Source organism: Puntigrus tetrazona, chromosome 7, assembly GCF_018831695.1.
Source record: "Puntigrus tetrazona isolate hp1 chromosome 7, ASM1883169v1, whole genome shotgun sequence".
Taxonomy (NCBI): Eukaryota; Metazoa; Chordata; class Actinopteri; order Cypriniformes; family Cyprinidae; genus Puntigrus; species Puntigrus tetrazona.
The window spans coordinates 2,224,278-2,243,431 of NC_056705.1; the positions used below are offsets into that span (position 1 = coordinate 2,224,278).

The window sequence follows — 19,154 nt, forward strand, 5'->3', positions numbered from 1 at the left end:
GTTTACAATATTGGAACATTTGTTTCAAATGAACAAATAAGACTGAGGAAGTTTGATTGAATCTGTTGACAATATATCTGCCTTTTAATTATGCCTCTCGAGACGACGTTTTTTGTTTATTTCTTATTTATAAAGATGCAGAACACCTAAACCCCCTCCACGGCAATGATAATGCCATTTTTCTTCAAAAAAAAAAAATATAAATAAAAATAAAGCACCAGGCAATATAAAAGAGACAAAACTCACAAAGGAACTGCTTGCCAGACAGTATATCTTACAAACCACCTAACTTCAAAGTCTATTCAAACACACATAAATTTGATCAAAGAGATCGTACTCCTTGGAAGGTACTTTTTTTCTTCTTCATCATCTTTCCCCCCAATCTTCTAATGTGCTGACATTCAGGGCTGTATAAAGGTGTATTTGAATACTGCTGAAGAGCTACATGTGGAATAGAGGGGGGCAAGCGATACACAGAGAACAGAGGGTATAAACAAATAAAGTCATAGCCACATGAGTGACATTTAAGCCGGTCAGTATTGCTGAGATTCTCAATCTCTCGCTGTATCTTGATATGACAGCGGTTCTCACCATCTCTGCGGGAATTTTATATTCAATTACACTCTGCATGTTTGAAAACCTTCCAGTAAATGTCAAAAAGTAAATAAGGTGGGATGCCGTGCACCCTGATTCCCTTGAAGATGGAGATTTGGAGTCACAGGCTATTTGAAAGGAATATTGAAGCTTATGCTCCCAGCTCCCTTCAGGTCACTGGAACATCGAGAATCGGCACAGACCAGCCCCACTGCTTCACCCGAGCCTCGGCCTTTGTGGACTTTTATAGATGTAAAAAAAAAAAAAAAAAAAACATCTAAAGCTTTTTAGTAGATTATGCCTCTATGATAATGTAGGCTGCGTGCCTTTGCTACTGTTTGAGCAGCAATCTAGGAAGACTAGTGTTGGCTGTCACTTTCTGTTTGTAGGTTTATTTCTAAAGGTCATTGTATTCTAGGCTTTATTATTTATTTATTTAGATCAGACATTTTACTGCACAATTAACTACACACATAGACTAGTTTGAATAGAAAGGAATGCGGTGAAACAAATGCAAAAAAAACAAAAGTGAGCGGTCTTGAAACACAATAAGTTTGACGTGCACGCCCATCAGTTTCTACCTGGCCTGAATGTCAGGACAAACAGGAAGTAGGAGATTTCTAGGTTACTGGAATCAATGTATTAACGACACATGCAAAATGCACACGGGAAAATGGCGCAGAGCACTGTCAAATATAAAGTACTTGCGAGCGATGTGCGAGACGAAAACGACAACGACTCTAGCGAAGATGAGGACGACGAAATTACCATAGATTTCCACTCGTAAGTGACAAAATGAAAGTAAAATTGCATGCCGTCTATCGCGCAAGTTAAATGTCATTTCAAAAGAATCTGAATCAAGTGCATTTTCTCCTATGTCGCGGCTGCTATCTTCGACGTGCTCGATCTAGCCATTTCACGACGCGACGCGACGCACCTGTAGTGTACACCTTCACGCCGGAATAGGATCTTTCAAGTTTTGCCGCGTCGCGTCTCTAGGAGTGTAGATTCTGTGTTATGTCTCTTATAGATATTCTTGCCAGTGAAAGACTTGTGATTCATTTCCTTTAACAATTAATTTAATACATGATTACTTAAATGCTAATTTAATGTGCCAAACACATTTAGAAGCCACAAAATGTTTACAAGAAGTCATTTTAACTAGTTCACAAAATGGTATGAATGGTTCAGAGAAATGTTTTGTTTAAAAAGCTGGGAAACTGGATAATCGCGTCAAAAAAATAACCTAGCTTTTGCTAGTCATGTGAAGTCATAGGCTACAAAAACTTTATGTGAGGATTTCAGAGAATGACAGAATTTTCATTTTTGGGTGAACTTTTTGGTGTCCGACTGTGCAATGTATTCTTGTTATCAGCCACAAAGAACAAAGTGATAAGCCGACTGCCGATATACTCTGATTCAGAGCAGCATCACAGAAAAGCAAAAACTCTTTTATATTTGAGCTTCGTGAATACTGCTTCTGAAGACTACACATTGTTATTTTTCTTAAAATACGCAGGCCCTTCTTCAATCAGCAGAGAAGGACAAGGAAAAGAGATACCTGTATCAGGGTCACAGTGGCTGTGATTCTTCTGGGAATTGTTTTCGGATTTATAATCTATGAGTGGAGCTGCTATTGGCCTGGAACTGACGAGCATATGGGCCTGTCAAATCATCAAGGCACTAACAAGACACACAGTATTTCTGAGGATGAAGACCACAAACACCATCACGAACATCATCAGGATGATGGTGACCACAATGACCACGACCATGACCACAAAGTCGGAGATGATGATGATCATCATCATCATGATCATGATAGTCACACTCATGAACACAGTCAATCGCTGTACCACAATGCCGCTATCATCACAGACTCTGGCAAGTCTCGTTTCGTGAATGATTGTAATACAAAAAAATCCATAAATATTTATAAAACATATTTAATGTCTCCCGTGTGACTTATAGCAAACTGTTCCAGTATTGGTAAGGAGCTTCTTCAAGACGGAGGGAATGTAGTCGATGCAGGGATTGCTGCTTTACTCTGCCTAGGAGTTGTTCATCCACACACCGCTGGATTAGGTCTGTAATATTATCATGCACTTTTCACCGCTTCACTTCTACAAATCAAATGTTTCAGTGCCACAGTCTTGGTAGGTTAACCCAAAAGGTAACACTTTCTATGAAGCCTGTATTTATGTACATTATAAGGGTATTCTTAATGCATTATAAAAAATAAATAATAGTGTGTTATAACATCTCATGAATAATCTTAAAAACAATTATAATACATTATAATATTTAATAAAAGTATGATTATTTATAACAAACAATGAACATCATATGAAATCTATTTAATTTATAATGGACTATATCATATCTTGACATAGTTTATGTAAAGATCTGCATAGTACATCTTGTGGTCAGGTTAGGTGCTGAGTGAACTGAAAAAAATGGTTTATTACATATTACATTCAAATGACTATTATATGTAAAAAAAAAAGAAAAAAAAGTTCGAAGCAAATATATCATATTACACACTCATCTGATCTGATATCTGATCTAGAAGAAATAGTATTGTTATTATAATTACTTATAAGTGCTATTTGTTTGCTTTAAATACAGTAACAGTAAAATGGCAAGATATAAAACTTATAATGTATTATGACTATGAGAAATTTAATAATAAAATTAAATTTAATTTTAAATTTAAAAAAACTATTCTTAGGAATATTCATGAGATGATACAACATATTAAAACGTTATTTATATTGCATTATACATTCATTCTGATGCCTTTACAATACCCTTTAATGTATTATAAATACTGGTTTCATAGAAAGTGTTACCAAACAGAAAGTACAATTCTCAGTGTTGTAGTCGAGACCAGCTCACTGTACTCGGAATCAAGACAGAGACCAGAAAGTTGTCAAGAATAAATGAACATGTTTCTTAGTCCATGACAAAACCATGAACATGCAGTCTTGAATTTAGCATTGACTCAAACATAGCCTTGACTTGAATGAGTTGGTCTCGACTACAACACTGCCAGATTTATTAACATTCATAATTGATTTTGAGATCTATCATTGATTTTCTTGCTCTTTCTGATGCATGATGTAATTTCCTGAAATCTGCGGTTTTAATGTTTAACTTGTAGTATTGAGTGTAATTTTCAAGAGCAAGTTTTGTTGAAGTGTTATGCATTTCAAATGGCTTTAGCACGTGTTTTTTAAGACCTAAAATCTCTTTAGACGTGAAATAATGTTATAGAAAGGTTATAGAAATTAAGCATGGAAAAAACCCATTAGCAACAAAAAATCACTACATGAATATTTGAGCAGTTTAGACTCTCAAATGCATACAGTTTGTTGTTAATATCTACATCTAATTAGCACCCCATTTGCCTTTCACAAGGTTACTAAAAGCATACGCTACTTTTTGAGGCTGCTGAATGATTTATTGGTGCTTTGCTTTTCTTCAAGGTGGAGTGTTTTCTGCAATTTTGTACAATCACACAACGAGATCATTTAAAGCGATAAACGACACTTCTCAGAATCGGCCTACATATGGCGCACCCTCATTATTATGGGTCTTCGACTGCTGCATTCCAAATATGGGCAATTAGAATGGAGTCGACTTTTTGAGGGCGCCACGAAACTCGCTAAAGAGGGTTTCCTTATCGATCGAATCCTCTCCAGGGCTTTAGAAACCCACAAGGACAAAATACTCCAGTCGAGACTGTGCGATGTGTTCTGCGATACTAGCGGCCGTGTGAAATCAGAGGGCGAGCATGTCGCCAACGGGCATCTATCAGAACTTTTGCTGAGCGTCAGCCTAAATAGCTCCCATTTCCCGGAAAACCTGGCGTAAAATTGGCTCAAGACATTTCTGAAGCAGAGAGAGGTGCTTTCCTTGCTGCCGCTCAGGAATGGCGGCGGAGAAATCAGTGAGCCCCTTATCGTGAAAGAGGAGAAATGCAGCGTTCTTTCAGCCCCCAACCAGCTCACAGGTAGAATGGTGTACAATATATTACATAGAGTCCGAGAGCAAAACCTCACTTTTCCGAGCCACAGAGATCACGATAATGCCTTTGCCTCTTATAATGCCCTCTTAAATTTGGCGAATGAATTCTTCAACACAAGTCAGAGAGACATGTTCACATTAAACACAGCAAGCAGTCATGTAGGAATTCTTGATAGCCACGGCGACTTCATGGTAATCTCCACCTCGCTCAATAGCACATGGGGATCCGGGAAATACTTACCAAGCAGCGGAGTGATTCTCAATGACTTTACCTCAGACATCACTCAGGAGCCTTACTTTAGTTTTCCTCTAGTGCTAAGTATAAGTCAAGATGAGGTGGATGATCCGGAGGAGAAGCAGTTTGTTGCCGTGACCGGAGGGCTTTCTGCCCTGCTTCATTCTGTGGTTATGCTGAGAAGCGTGGCCGACGCGGGACTGCCTGCCCACGAGACTGTGAGCGGCCCTCTTCTCCATATAGAGCAGGGGGGTTCCAGGTCTCTGTCTGGCTGTATATCTGGTGTCACAAACAACACTGTCTTCCGGTTGTTTTCAGAGGGAGATAAGCCTGTAGAGGAAGTTGGCGAGTGTTCAGATTGCTTTTTGTCCATGATTCTGCGACTGAAGGCAGAACATGTAGGAGCCTATGGAGCTCCAGCTATTGAGGTCCATGCTGACGGATACTAATGTAAAGAAGGATCTGGATAGTAATGACATATCATGTAAAAAAAAAAATCTACGCACTTTAAGGGCATTGCACTCTCACTGTGATTTACGTTATGTCCGGCCTCACAGTTCTCGGCTATGTGAATGTAATGCAAAAAAGTTTACTGGTGTTTTAAGGTGGTCTTTTTTTGTGTAATACTGTTTTTTACTCCAGTGAAATTAAATCCTGAATGTTCTCTCTTTTTCAGACAGCAGCTTCTTGGGATGTCTTTGTTTTGATATTTATTTTATCATAGCCTATGCGTGCGCTCAAACCCTAACAGGTTAATCGTTTTGTTGAACCTGACGAGGAAGGACAGCTGCTTTCTAATGTTATTTTGGTAAAGGTCAATGGCCAACAAATACCTACAAATGTTTTTATGAAGTTTTCTGCACTTTTTTTTCTTGACTAGTGTGAAGGTTATTTGCTTCTGGAATTACTAATGTCAGAATTATGTCATCATTTAGATGAATTAACTCATCTTGTAGGAAATAATGATTCTTGTAGGAAATAATGATTTATAGAGGAAATGGGCCCTATCTGTATGTGGAGAATAAACACAAGAATTCAAACAAATTCACCACCAATTCAGGTTAATAATAGTTATTATGCGATGATTGTGATTGTAATATATATATATATATATATATAAATATATATATATATATATATATATATATATATATATATATATATATATATACACATCTTCTTTGTGCTGATTTGTTGCACTGTCAGTTTTGATTTAAGTTGTTTTGCTCTTCCCCTCGTCCTCTGGGTTATGAGCCGGGAATTACGAGCAGAAAACATCAAGGCTCCCTCTTTTTTTCACAATCTGTCATTACTTTTTAATGGGGAGTTTGTTTTAAAATACTTTCTCTAGGCGAGCTTATTATGCAGTTGTGTCAACTAAGTTAACTCCCGACAAGAAAATTTCAATAATATGCTTTTAAAACAATTAGGTTTTTTTCGCATCCCAACCAGCCCAACAACAGTAACATTGGCTAAACCAACGTGCTTGGTCTCACAACCAATTTGTATGTATTTTACAAGGTGGCTAATTTTGGACTATTTGTCTAAACCCCAGTGATGGGTAGGCTTAGGAGGGTCGGTTGTAGGTAATTCACACAAATTCATACGACGGTGCCGTGAGATCAGGTTGGACCATCAGTTTATTCAACTAGTAGCAAACAGCGTAAGTAAACCTGTTTGATTACAGTCATCGTTTTGCTATTCTGTTTGATGTCATCTGCTAAAATCACTACTTTCTATATCATTGCTACTGAAATAACAGCACGCAGAAGGTTGAGCGCACAAAACATGAGGCACACCAGCAGGTTTTGATTCCTCTATAGACGTACTCTATAAAATGCACTGATGGCGAAAGTTCAACAACTTTATGTACGTTAAGTATCAAACACGTTATGTATTTCACTGGTGAAATGTTTAAAATGCCTTTATTCCTACTGTATTTGTATGTGAATTGATTGCATTAAAATGCTTTTACTGGATTGTTAGTCGTGTTTTCTGTTCAGGCCCTATACTCTTCACGTGTCAGAGTGGTTGTCAGACCTAAGTGTCACTCGTTCATTGGACTAGTTCATGAGCTGTCATCCTCAGTGTCTGCAAACAAATTCATATGCATATCTTAATTAAAACATGTTACGCCGCTCCTCCCATTTGCTATGCTGCTGTCAGTCTAGACTCCTGCTGAGCCACTTCCTTTGCAGTACAGATACTCAGACATTTACTGAAAGCACATGGATTAGATCATAATTCTAATACCACGTCCTAATTACACTGCAAATAGTGGCTAAAGTTAAAGGATTTTGTGAATCGAAAATGATTTTAAATGAGTGAAAGAAATGGTTTTCATTAGCTCAGAGGACTAAATCCGCATAAACCTAGTCGCCATCTAGAAACCGCAGCCAATCTCACCGTGTCCCTCATCTCAGCGTGACATCTCTCATCCATTCCCATTTTGACTAGAAAAATTGCAAAGATTGCTCCGACACATGACAGAGCTTCAGCGAATGTGTTATGTGAGGAGAAATGAGCATAGTGCCCATTGGCAAAAGCTGAATATCAACACAAAGCGCTAAATCACGCAGGATCAAGTTTAGAAGCCTTGATTTGTCTGTGAATGTGGGGCACGTGTTATATACAATGAGCACACTAGGTTTATGGATTATTAATGCAAAAGCAATTTAAAGTACACAGAAAAATTGAGCAGTTTGTTTCTGAGCAAACAGATGTCATGACTGGGCATAAATGTTTTTTTTCTTTACATTAACTTTGCATACATGTGACCCTGAACCACAAAACCAGTCTTAAGTCACTGGGGTATATTTGTAGCAATAGCCAAATCAATTTCTGATTTTTAATATGCATTGAACTTCATTTGGAAAAACTGAAGCGTGATTGTCTATTTAGAATTTTTTTGCACCCTCAGATTCTACTTTTTCAAATAGTTGTATCTTGGTCAAATATGATAAACGATACATCAGCGAAAAGCTTATTTATTCAGCTTTTAGATGATATGTATATATCAATTTTGAAAAATTAACACTTATGACAGTTTTCGTGGTTCAGGGTCACATATTAGGACAGTAATAACAATGATTTAATTTCCGATAGAATCAATCTTTCAATTTAAAGTGGGGTTACTGAACAAATATTCATTTTGGAGAACGATGATAATTATTCATTAACAAGTAGCACGACACGTGATTCATCCCCAGTCAAAGGCTGATATGACAGAAGAAAATGTTGTACTACCGTCTGAAAAAAAAACCCTGTCCTTAAGCTCCATGTTGTTTAAAACCGATGTGTGTTATGAAAGCACATAAGCCAGGAACTTAAGGACACACATCCTCATAAGAAATGAAACATAGAGGATGATGTCATGATACGAAGCCAGGAGAAAATGATTTATTTAAAAAATGGGTTTTGAATCCCAGAGACCCTTGTTTGCGCTTTCTCATTTCTTTGAAAATATCAGAGCATGACAGAAGTCTGGTGTGTCACTTTCAAGTAACACATTACCAGCTAAATAAAGAATCTGATTTGATACCGAAAAAATAAAACATTTATTTGCTTTATCATTTGCTTTTGCTTTAAAATGTCTCCCTCTGATCCTCACTAGGTAAATACAACAGGAAATATGAGGTTATTTATCTGAGGTTTCATATTAAAACCTGGTCTTGGCAATGGACACTTTCCTAAACCCTCTATAAATCGACAATCAATTATGCTGCAAAGGCAATACAATGCAATCAAAGTACAATCAGACATTCCACTGAAAACAACTATACTATACATGTACACATTGTGACTGGATCATAACTATACTTATATTTAAAAAATGTACAGTATCACATTTGTTGTGTCTCAGTGCAAAAGATGTTTAGAAAGAAAACTAAAAAAGCAGTGCCCTTGATACATCCAAGTAGTGTTCTTCCTTTGCATCCTCTAAACACAATAAAACATTTGGTCATTTGAGTGCCAGAAAACAATGAATAAATTACATGACACATTTTTCAATTTTACAGTCACTGTCAATAGCAGCAGAAAAATCATCTCAGACGGTTTAAATAATGCACTAATAACAGTGCATCGCTGTACTGACACAAACCATTCCCAGATACTAACAATGCAAACCATATTATTAACGATAATAGTAATCCAAATAACGATGACAAAACGCATTATGCAGCGTATGCAAGAGCGTGTGTATGTCTGTGTGTGTTTCGGTCAAAAGTTATTTACAGTGCATCAGTAAGTTCTCTGGCTTTGTTTTCCGTGTTTTTATAATCCAAAGGAAGGAGAAGAAAGGCAAATAAAAGTCCGCGTTGCTAAGCGTCATCAGCTGGTGCATATGCTGTTGATGGTAATGATCGCTGGGTCCACCAGTCCCATCTCCTCGTGCTCGTTCACACAGAGCTGGTAGCCGCAGCCTCGCCGCCGCTTCAGGGGAGTGACTTTCACGTCAGGTTTGGCACGCGGCGGCAGAAGGAAGCCGACGCTCCCGGCGATGAGCATGTGCCAGATGCTGTGGATGTAGAAGTAGTTCTCCTCCGTCTCCACGAAGGCGTATAAGGCCACCGCTGATGTGGCAATGGTGGTGCCGGGAAACAGGAAAAAGACCCAGCGCTTCCAGGTCGGCGGGTAACAGCGGCGCCGGCGGATGGTGCGCACAGTCTGAGAACACAAAGCAGTCATCAGTACATCAGCACAGAAAGACACACAAACCAACTGGGTTCACAGACTGTGTTCGTCTTAAAGGCTGAACAAATTATGTACAGGTAAGCAACAATTGAGTACTGTTTTTGCTTAAAACTAATTTAAAAAAACTTTTCAAAAGTATTAAAACTGAGATTATACTGTTCACTGTACAATAAAAATTGTCGGCCCAATCGAGTAATTTTTTTTTTAATTGTGGCAACAGTTGTCCCAACAGAAAATTCAAATTGGACCAATGGAAAAATTTAGATGCACTTTAGAGTCACTAGAAAATTTTGACTTGGGGTGGTCTGAAATTTTTTACACTGTATGCAAAAAAATACTTGCTTCTGGAAGCCCATTTCTGCCACTGCTTTGGTAAAAATGTGATAGTTTAATTGAGGCACAAGGTTGGGTTGAAATTCTGAGCTAAAAGTTATGTCATAATTGTCACTTTTAATTTCGACTTTCCTTTTTGATTATGACTTTTAGTTTCGACTTCCTTAATTGAATCTTTTTCAGAATTTTGACTTTGCCATATTGTGACACTTATAAATACAGCTCTCATAATTTGGACTTTTTTCAAAAATATAACACTACTGTATATCGTTCTTTCTTTTTTACTTTTTTTTTTTAAAGTAGCAGAATAGAGGTTTCCATAATTAGACATCTTGATTTAACCCAGTGTAAAGCGTAGCAAAAACGTTTCATTTCACATTGCTGTTAGCCTTCACAATGAACCTTGACCTAATATTTAATTTGTATTTAATAAACCAAACACATTTGCATTGGAACCTACCAGCAAGTATAGATTTTCACTGCATTTATGGGAAAAAACTGACCAAAATGAGACTGAGCTAACCCAAATACAACTATATTTAAACAGTATTTAAAACACCCTTTTTATCACTTGCAATTATGGTGCACCATAGCAATTTTTAAAATCCAGCTAACTCAGATATCTGAGCTTGCCCCATTAGATATAATGCCACGATGCTTCTGCAGACCTATAAAGATGCTCTGATATACACGAGCTGCTGCTGTTAGAGCTGGATGCGAATGCACACAGTTATAAAGGTCGGACACACAATTTACAGACTTCATAGAATTCAATTCTCCAGCTTGTAGGTATCCTGATATTTATGAAGACTGTAAAGCAAAGCACGCTGTCCTCCCACATTTCACACCATACGCTCTTCACACCGCTCACGCTCCTGCTAACGCCATTACACGGTATTAATCTATCAGCTGAGCGTAGAGAAGGACTGTTTAACAGATGTGTAACGCAGATTAACAAGCGTAAACTCTTTACAAGTCGCTAGTTTGCGTCCATCGCATTTGCTCTATCACCTACCGATGTTCTCTTAGTCATTATAACCCTTCATCCTGTCCTGAAAGTGCAGAGAGATAAAATGCTTAGCTTTCCTGCCTGTCTGTCATGACATTTCAATTATAATGTTCCACTGGTTGACGACATGTAGACTAGAACTTTGCCCCAGGTTACAATTTTATAGCTATGGCATGAATTTTAACTGCGAAAAACTATCCTGTGCAGCCGAGGAATATACAATAGGAGCTCTAGCACACCTCAAAGCTGATGTTTAATATCCTATGACAGTACAGCAAGCTGCAGGATTGAAACGAGGACCGAAATGGCCGAGGCGCTTTAAATCTCATGATTCTACATTGTTACACGCTGTCAAGCATGTGCAGCAGTCAATCAAACACACACACACACACACACACACACACACACTCAGGTGACTGCTGATGACTCAATCACATTTCTCCTGCATAAAGAAAGGTGTGGGTCCTCAGAGACATTGCATATTCCCTCTGATTACTGATTCGACTACAGCTTTTGCGGCTTCCTGTGCAATTTCTAAACCGAGAAGTTACTAAAGTTTGTGAAACTTTATAACTGCTGAGGAATTACATTTCTTGTCCTCATTTCTTGTCACATTACAATCGCGTACTTCAGAAGATCCTTATCTGAAAATGTCCCAGAAAGCCTTCAAAGCCATTATGTATATTTCCTTACATTGGAAAGAGCACTCATCCTTTCTTAAGCCATTTGTGCAAGTTTATTGAATTTGCTGCTCGAGTGGCCTTCACAGTTATTTTACTTACATTTCGGTCAAAAATCCATTTGAGAGATTTTCCTAATGACAGTTCTGCTGTAATTCAACCTGTGCTTTATGCCAACTCCCATTTATTTTAAGTTCTGTCTTTAAAGATATCATTCCTCAGATTCACTGCTCTCTTTTACAGTGCAATAACTTATTCCTCTGAATAAAAAAATATAACCTGCAATACAGTAATGAATAATAATAATCACAATAATACATAAATCAAATAACTTTCTTTGGTGTGACCTGTTATCGCGTTACATCCAAAATAAAAGTGTTTACATATGTGTATGTACTGTTGTCACACATGTGGATGTGTTGTTGTTTTCACCTCCCATGTGCTCTGTGTGCCCTACTTCCTGTTAATTATCGTATTGTGTTCAGGTGTGTCTAGTTAATTTAGTGATTTCCTGTGTGTATTTTAAGTTCCAGTTTGCTTCTGTTTGATTGCCGGTTCTCGTCTTTAACATGTGTGGTTTTGTTCTGCCTGCAAGCAGCTATGTTGTTGTTTTCTTCATTTGTAGAGGACTAAAACTGTTTAAGTTTATTTAAGTGCTCCTCTCAAACCACACTGTGATAACTGTGTATAATTATGTATGTATATAAATGCACATACATACGCACACACATACATATATATATATATATATATTTTTATATGACATATTTATATATAAATTATATGAATATAAATATATAAATACATATAAATATTTTCTAAATATATACTGTGTGTTGTATGTCTTTATACAGTATATACATAACAAATATATACAGTGTATACACATTATGTAAACAAGAATTTTATTTTAGATGACGTTAATCATGATTAATCGTTTTACAGCACTACTATACTCAAATTTATTCAGTCATTATTAAAGTATTTTACTTAATAAAACCAATGCAGTAATACATAACAAAATAATGAACACATATTTACAGTGTATGTAAATATGAGTATCGTTATGAGTTTATAATGAGCTTTACAGCTTGAACCATTAGGAAAAAAAAAAAAAACATTTTGCCCTCTGTCAACATTTCTTCACTTATTAATCTCCAGGCACATAACAGGTGCAAGTTACAAAAGGACAGAATGGAAAAATGGATGAGCTGTAAATTTGACACTTGACTGATGGGCCTAGTCTAAACCACACAAAAACAAAACAACACTTCATACTGCTGCCCAGATATCCCGGTCTTCATGTCACATGCTATTTATTAATGAGGATTATTCTCAGAACGTGCTTGACTCCTATATGTTCCTTTTGACTTGCATTGAAATTGATTGCCATTTATATTTCCCATTATAAGGCTGCTGTTTTGACAGCGGGGTTGGAATCAACACCCACTGGTCCTGACCACATCCTTAAACAGTACAGCCTGCTCCTGAGATGAATCACACTTATTTAACCACCTCTGAAGGATATGCACTAATACATTTATAAAGAATTCATCAGTCAAGCAGGATATGCCTTCAGATATTGATCGGATGGCGCATGAATCAATGATGCCTGGACACAAGCTGAAACGTGGTGCTTCACGCCTCAAATCTGGTTAGCATGCTTTTGGAGCATTGAAATGCAAAGCGAAATGTATTGTTAGCCCACAAACTATTCAGCATAATTGCTTATGTTTTCAGCAGTTATTTATCATTCTGTCTGTGAGATGCTGCATCAGGCCTGAAGCTCAGACAGTATATTCACATCACAGAACGGAAGCTTATTAACTAGAAACTAGTTAGCATGGTCCAGTTACATTAGACCCTGTTGGAAGATACACGTAATTATGTAATCTGACCAAAATTTGTGTCTTTCTCCATTCAAGCCATTCAAACACATCCATGCATTCTGAAAAAAATACAATTTATCCAAGCAATATGTACAGTAAATCATCACAGATGTCATTGTTAAAAAGATTCTTGAAGTTTAAAGCTGATTAAATATGAATAGTAGATTACAAAATATAAGTATTGAAAAATGTATATATTTATTTTTTATATTAATTGTTTTTTATTTATATTTTTACTGAAATTATTAAGTTACAATACTAATATATATATATTTTTCTTAAAATAGATTTATTTTTCACTTTATTTTTCTCTATTAGCTATCTTTCATTATGTTTTAAATCTGTCAAAAATAACCCAGATATTCATGTCATTGGCTTACAGTATATATAGCAGGTACTTTTTCATAATATTTGTGAGAGAATTTCTAAAGTGGAGTTGTTGAGGCTCATAACAATAAAATGCATGAGTCATGGATCAATGTGTACAGTATAAAACAGAGCCATGGGAGAGTCACCACAGAGAGAAAAACAAAACTCTTTTAAAAAACATTACTGCTGATGACCAAAGAAAGTTTGCAAATACCTCCTCCAGGTTTCAAAAACATCTCTGAAAAAATGAAATATTTTATATCTAGGAGAAAGAAACCTTATCCTGTATGTGAAGCACGAGGAAGTGTAATGGAATTTGTCAGCTTTGCTGCATCAGGGCCTGGCTGCACTAAAGTTGTATCAGGAAATTCCACAGCAGGTGGTGAATGACCCTGAATCTGAAACTCAGAAGGGTCATGCAATACGACAGTCCAAAAGTAGCTGTATATCCACATCAAATGCATTCTTATTATGGCTTAACTCAGAATGCTGACCTCAATAAAAGGCTGTGCCAAAATCAAAGCAGGCCATTTTAGCAAAACACTAAAAAACATTGAAACAAAAAATTACTTAAACACCTAACTGCTGTAAGTGGTATGATCACCATAGAAAGCTTTACAGAAAATGTTCTGACAGCGGTCACAATTCAGAAATGTTCATAAAGAAATGCAGAGAATTGCAGAGGTTTTTATTCTTCCCTCACAATGCTATGTTTTAAACATCATGGACCTTGATTTGGTTTGTAAGTGATATCTCAAGCATTATTCTACTGTACAAATAAATGTGTATTCCTCTAGCAGGAATAATTGAATTTTCAAGTGTTAGAATTGAAATTGTGGCTGTTATTGGACATACCAAATGAAGCTCATATCTCACTGTAAGGGAAAGAAAGTAGATGTTTCTCCTCTGTCTGTAAATTTTGCAGTTTCATTCAATTATGTTTTAGATGTATCCCATAAATTTTCCAAGAAATTCATTATGAACAAAAGAACATTCAATATGTATATAATAGATATATAAACATATATAATAGAACATATATAAACGTATATAATAGAATATAATATAAACTATAAAAAAGTTTGATGAACACTGATGAAATGATACAATATTTATAAAAATGTGCATAATATGTTGTTGGCTTGTTACGCCTATGGAGAAAAAAACGCCTAGGAAGGAAAATGACGTTTTACTTTCAGAACATAAAACCCAAAAAACACAACAAGAGGATCACAGAAGATAACGATAAACTGCACTGTAAACAAATTGTGTGGATGTAGCATGTCTCAAGCTTGATAAATTGTAGCTTTTTCCTCAGCGCTAAAAAGGATGTGAGAATCACACAGTGGGATGCTTTGTACTGTGTTTGCATGTAGGCTCAGGGAGCTTTGAAATAGATGTGTCAGCTGACATGCTTTAACTACAAAGCCATTATGTGCCATGGAGATGACAGACGTGTGCATTTGACAGTCAGTGTCACATTCAATGAATTTTAGACAGAATTAGAGTAATCTGTCCTCTTGTCTTTCAATATGACATTCAGAAGATTTCCAACCTATTTGTGTGTTTATTCTGTGGAGGTTATATTAAAAGTGTTTGCAGTGCTGTGTTAATAATAGTCATTTATATTAGTAAAATTGAACACCTTTTTTGCATTACCAGATGTCATAAATGTGACATATAGTACATTATATAGTACATTAAATAAAGTGCAAATACAATGTATTTTATACTGTTCTGGTGTGGTTTTCCACATTCTGTTCTACTTCATTCTTGTTAATTGTTTGCTATTCTCTCTCACACAATACAGTGTATCTTTGTAGCAGCAGTAGAAGTTCATTGGCTCCTCTTCCCTCTGCATGTATATATCCAGCAGCACATGCGACTCAAGGGAGGGCGCTTCACACTCAACTGTAATTTGCCAGAGGCTCTGGCAAAGACTCCTTCCTCGCCCAACACCCATTATTTTTTTATCATCTCACTTCAGGAAAGCAGTGTGGTCGCTTGAGGAATTAGCATAAAGTACAAGCTGCCTGGTAATGGAACAGCAAGGGCATCTCTAATACTGACAGAACAGAAAAACTTTTTAATGCCACACCACGCTAATGCATAGATAAATGCAGCCTTAAGGCGAAGGGGCGTGCTGGACCAGGTAACGTGAAATGCCTTCATAAATTATAGATACTGAAAAGGTGCTTTGTTGTCACTCAACAGCCAAAGAAAAATAAGCTCTGACATTTAACTGCCGGATCCACGGACTGAAAGAACATATTTTTGAACACAGGCACACTGCCTTATAATATGTTTTCATTACATTTATAAACATTCAAAAAATGTATTTTATTCACTTACACTTGTTTTTATATAATATATATATGTGTGTGTGTGTGTGTGTGTTTGTGTGTAAATATATATGTGTGTGTGTGTGTGTGTGTGTGTGTGTGTGTGTGTGTGTGTGTATATATATATATATATATATAGAGAGAGAGAGAGAGAGAGAGAGAGAGAGAGAGAGAGAGAGAGAGAGAGAGAGAGAGAGAGAGAGAGAGAGACGTTTTTCTGATCTGATATACTTTTAATGATTTTTGGGCCTAGTCAGGCTTAAACCAACTAAGACCTGTAAACCTGTAAGAACACCTGGCTGCTTAGCTAAACCAGCTAAATAACTGCTTGTCCAGGCTGAAGGGTCAGTTAAACCAGGTGGAGACCAACTAGCTGTCCAGTCTAGGCTGGAAGATCAGCTAGAACAGTTGAAGACAAGCCTAAACCGGATAAGGCATTGATAAAGCCAGCTGGGAGATCAACTGGCAGCTTAAAACCAGCTTGGCCAAGCTGGAAGACTAATTAAACCAGCTAGGAGACCTGCTGACCAACTTAAACCAGACCATTGAAGTCCAGCACAACAACATTTGCAGGTTGTAGGTTTAGAAGACACAGGTTGCATCCTTCCAACTTTAACATCTGTTATTTTTATGCTCTCAGCCATATAACTGAAATCGATTCTGACATGTTTTATTGATATATAAACATTTAATAAGGATGCGTCACAACACATGGAATCTTATGCATGTGCACAGTCCTGCTTACCCAGGCGGCGGCCATGATGCCTAAAGCCGAAAGACTGGGACCCAGCAGGTTCCACAGGCCATGGCGGTTCAGCTGTAAGGCCATTGACAGAGCCATCGCCCCCAGCAAGTACAGCACCTGGTAGGAAAGCAGAAAAAGAGAAAAATATTAGGCCCAAACATCGACGACTCATCATGTCTAGAGGATAGTGAATCCCAGTCAATTAGGACCATCTTGCATCGACACGCCCTCTGTCAGACAGACTGTAAGTAAAAAGAGTGGTGGTGCTAAAATGTCTCTCTCTCTCTCTTTCTTTTTCCCTAAAGTTCAGAACTGTTGTGACATGGGTGATTTGATTAGTGTCTGCAAACTGCAGCACTCCAACCAAAACACTGCGCAATCACCTAACGCATATAGGAAGCGTTCTCCTAGAGAGAGCTATTTTTTCTTGTTCTTTCCATTAGAAGCTTCCATCACAAACTGCAGTCCCGTCACTTTATTTCTCTGATTCTAAATTACTCAAACTTTAATTTAATCACATTCTCTACCATCTTTCTCCTGTGTGATTCTTGAATCTTAGTCTTTCTCTGCGCTTGAGCAGCTAGAAGATACAGAACTAAGAGTGTGCACACACAAGTGTCCACCTATATTTACTCAGCTCCACAGCGAAATGTCACCATCATTATGACAGCATGACAGACTGCTGACGTGCATTATATTTACCTCTGTAGCCTTTACAGAAATTGGACAAAATTTCTGCTCTCTTGCACATCTTAGAGAGAAAGCTCTTTCTTGGCAATGAGTCCACCCAGAAAAACTACTGGCCTCTATGAATCACACAAAACAATTTATAGAAACTGATGACACAAGAAATATACAGCATTTCTGGGCCCAGGCCTTCATATAATTCCAACCAATGTAGTTTATTATATACAGCCCCTAAAAGATCATTTTTGGTATATCGCTATGTTTCAAAAAGTTTGATTTATTAATGTTGTAATGCTTTAAAGGCATATTTTATGCTCATCGAGGCTGCGTTTAATTTATATAAAATACAGTAAATTTTTCTAGAAACTGATGCATTTCAGTATTCTTTAATGAATATAACGTTCAAAAGACAGTATTTATTAGTATAAAACTAATTTATGACCTTATATAATTCTTTTGTCACTTTTTTTATTTTAATTAAAATGAATTGCTTTAAAAATCATACCCACCCTAAAGAAAATGTTAATACTAGTACAAGTTTCAGTTTTAGTTTGAAAATTTTTCTTTTGTTCAGTAAAATCATTTTTGAATATTATAACCACCTTACAAAACATTGGAAACACCACAGTGAGGAAAAGAACCACAGGTTATGGAAATGAAGTTTGCTCCGAGTTTGCATTTGGAGTGATTTTTACCTGTTTGATAATGGATTTGGAGTCTGGCCAGCGATAACAGTGACCCATACAGACATGGGCGAGGCCGAGAAGTCCTAGCTGCAGCACGTCATACTCCGCTGATGCAGAAGACCACAATGCCTGGCTGGTCACGGGCATGATAAAACTGTTCAGGGATGAAAGAGAAACAAAGAGGAAGGTCAGTAGAGGCATGAATAAAATGCATGACCATCTGACATGTCATTCAGTTCTTAACTGTAATCTTCATCACTTCAGCTGCCGCTGATACGCTAATTAGGACTCTATTGAGACGGCTTTGTGCTTGATAGTCAGCAGGTCTTCAAGTGCCTTTGTGCGTTAATTAGGCATATTTGTTCATAACTGGAACCAGAATGCAAATCTAGTATTAAATATTAATTATACAAGTTAGTTTCCAGTTCTTTCATCAGCTGATCCATTAAGATGATTTACAAGTTACAGTGCAACATGTCAAATCAGAATTTAGGGTTTTTCTTATGTTTGAAAACACCATATCTTGTTTTAATTTCCATACAGTTCATGAAGACAGTAATATTACCTGTTAATGCCATGCAAGCAGTAACTGAAATGTTTATATTAGCCCCATTTTTTTATTATTATTGGTTTAAACCAGGCCTTCCGACTCTCACAGTGGGAAAAAACATGTATGAGTGAAAATATAGACAGATGCCTCAGGTAATGACTGCGGATGGCGATGGTCACAGGTGGGACAGACATCAGGTTGCTGAGGCACAGAAGGAGAGTTGAGAGCGGCTGGAAGCCGTATGAGTACGCATACTGTGTTGTCCGTACAACTAGCCATCCCAACCTAGAAAGCACACACAAATTACTAAC

General features: G+C 37.1%; 2 pseudogenes; one reads left to right on the forward strand and one right to left on the reverse strand.

The window, feature by feature from the left end:
* Positions 1 to 1,267: 1,267 nt before the first annotated feature.
* On the forward strand, positions 1,268 to 5,604 carry LOC122349139 (annotated as a pseudogene).
* Positions 5,605 to 9,048: 3,444 nt separating this feature from the next.
* Positions 9,049 to 19,154, reverse strand: part of LOC122348929 — a 10,377-nt pseudogene continuing 271 nt past the window's right edge.